Source organism: Triticum dicoccoides, chromosome 1A (assembly GCF_002162155.2).
Source record: "Triticum dicoccoides isolate Atlit2015 ecotype Zavitan chromosome 1A, WEW_v2.0, whole genome shotgun sequence".
In the NCBI taxonomy this organism is placed as follows: Eukaryota; Viridiplantae; Streptophyta; class Magnoliopsida; order Poales; family Poaceae; genus Triticum; species Triticum dicoccoides.
The window spans coordinates 190384597-190387286 of NC_041380.1; positions in this window are offsets into that span (position 1 = coordinate 190384597).

Genomic DNA, 2690 nt, shown 5'->3' on the forward strand with positions numbered 1-2690 from the left:
GTCTTTGACAATTTGTATCCTCTGCTTTTGTCAAACATGCTCTACCTTTCGAGCTTGTGTTATTTACTCTTGGAGTTTGTGGTATATGTTCCTAAGATGCCCCTATGGGTTGAACCTATGCCATCCCTAATCCGTGTGAACCCGAGAGTTTTCAGGAGTCATACTCTTCTGGCATTTTGCCAGATATAATTTCAACACCACGACTTCATCGAAAACAAGAAGTGAATGAAAGGTTATGCATTGAAGAAGTGGGAGTCGACCTTGAACTTTGTGTTCATGCCCATGGACCCGATGTGGAGCTTATCATGTAAGCTTCTTATAATAATAACTATTTCCTTGATATAATATCATCTGGTATCGGTGAATTGATCATTCGCGACCGTCGTTCGGACCATGATTGTTCTCCTTTGGTCCCATTTCTTGGACAAGTTAAATCACTTGTCTTCTGCAGGACAATACGCCTGCCAAACCTCTATTATGATCTACCTTCGAGTATTACCTCTGGTATTCCGAGGATATCATGTCATTGCACTACATCTTATGAACTTTTGATGGAGTGCTACCTTACCCCTGTCTTTGTCACTTCATGGGTTCTGGGTTGTTTGTCAACCGATAACACAGATAAGTGAATCGATTACGCACTCCGATTCAATAACTCTAAGATATTTCCGTTGCTTATGAGTTTAATGATCCTTCCAGTCATTCCTAGCCAGATCGGATATATCCCTATCATGCTAAATTTTAACTGTGCTACCTGGTCCTTCTTTCCCGAGCACAAACCGACGATGAGCTAAGCTTACATCGATCTTCCTCATCATATCTTTTCGCCTTGAACAACAAGCTTGAATCCGAGCTTGTGTCATATACGTGGTTCCAATAGCCTTTGCTTCATCATTCATTTTGCTTGATGTCGTTGCTGCTCGATGGCATCTTCATAAAGCCTCTCGACAAATGCATTGTGATCAACGTCAACATTTTGACTTCTGTTGAGATGACAATTGAATTCATGGTGAGAAATACCATCCTTGACCTTCAATGATTTGAATTATCATTGACAACCCCTTGTCTTCTTTCGAACACATTTTTGATCATGTCTTGGTTATACCTTGCACTCCTTGCTATTCCTGTAATTGTTCCTTGAGTTTTTCTTGTGATCTTCAACTCCAACCCCTACTTGGAACACAATGTTAATGCTACCTCGAAGCATGACTGAGGTATTCCGAATATCAACAAGAACATTGGAAGCACATTGTCAATTGTTTCTTGATCTATTATCCAAACACCGTTGTATGGGTAATATCATGATTCTTCCCTCGCCCCCTTCATCTAAATGCTTTTGAACTTAATGTCATATCTTGTATATCCTGCTCCGGTTCCCCTTGGAAGGATATACTCCCAATCCTTGTGTGTAAACACATTTTTCCTTTCCAATGTTCTGATTAATCTAATGATCACCTTTTCTTTTCCATTGTTTTGTTTAACCTTTCTTGTGGTTTATGAGATCTAAGCAATAATATTTCCCTACTTATGTAAACACCTCAATGTACAACTCTGTCAGTAAAGACCCTGTTACTATTGTTGTTGACATTCCGGTAGCCACCGATGGATGAGAACTTTGCCTATTGGCCCGCCTCGTTCAACGAACAGGAAAATGGTTCTCTTCATCCCTCGCCCTTGGTACCAACGTTGTTGCCAACATAACTGGCATACTATCCTCTGACATGCCTTGCTATCATAACCGTGCAAAATGTCAGCCCCTTTCTACCTTTAACCCAGATGGTGGGCCCATAACCCATAGTTCCACAGGATCGAAACCTGACTCTCCTTGTTTTCAAAGTTATCCCTCGCGCTTGGCTTCCTATGTAATTCATGAGCCACCTTCCTTGTGATCTGTTCTGATATCAGACGCAATACTTATTCTCATTGCTCTGAAACCCTTTCACCCTCTATTTCAGGCAACGAACGACTGCCTACCCGCTTGAAACTTCTTATTGCACCTTCTTGCTTTGCTCTCGATGTCTTTCTTAAATTTCAACTCGAGAGATGCCTCTATGCCACGCTCACTTAGGTACCCCCAGGTACCTATCTTGTGTTGAGCTCCATCCTTCCCGAGTCTTCCCCCTTACTCCACCCCCCTTAAATCTCGGGACGAGATTTTTTTTAGTGGAGGAGATTTGTAACACCCCCAGTGTCATGCTACAGTAAGCCACTGTGATTAAAGCAGATTGTTTTGCTAAACAGTGCTTGATCAACTTCAATTCAAATATCATTTGAAATTCCACTTTGAAAAGAAATTCTATTTTGCAAGTGAAAATGGAGTTGCACCAAAGTTGCTGCAAAATAGTTCATCATTTAGCCAAAATTCCATAACATTTAATTGTTAAGGAAAACAACAACACCTAAGAGCTAAGATGGACTGTAGCAATTATTACAATGCAATTTCAGCATTTTAAAGTGCTATTTTATGTGTGAAAAATGCAAATGGATTCCTATGGCCTCCAAACCTTTTTGTGGCACTGCCTAAAAATGTAAACTATTTAATAGGCTAAGTCCCATATTTTTCTCAACTCTTTTGGTTACCCTAAATAGTCATTTTTCTATCTCTGCTTTTTTAAAGAAAAAAAAGAGAAAGGCAGAACCCCCCCCCCCCCCGGGCCTCTCGGTCCAGCTGGCAGCCGGGCACGGCCCAT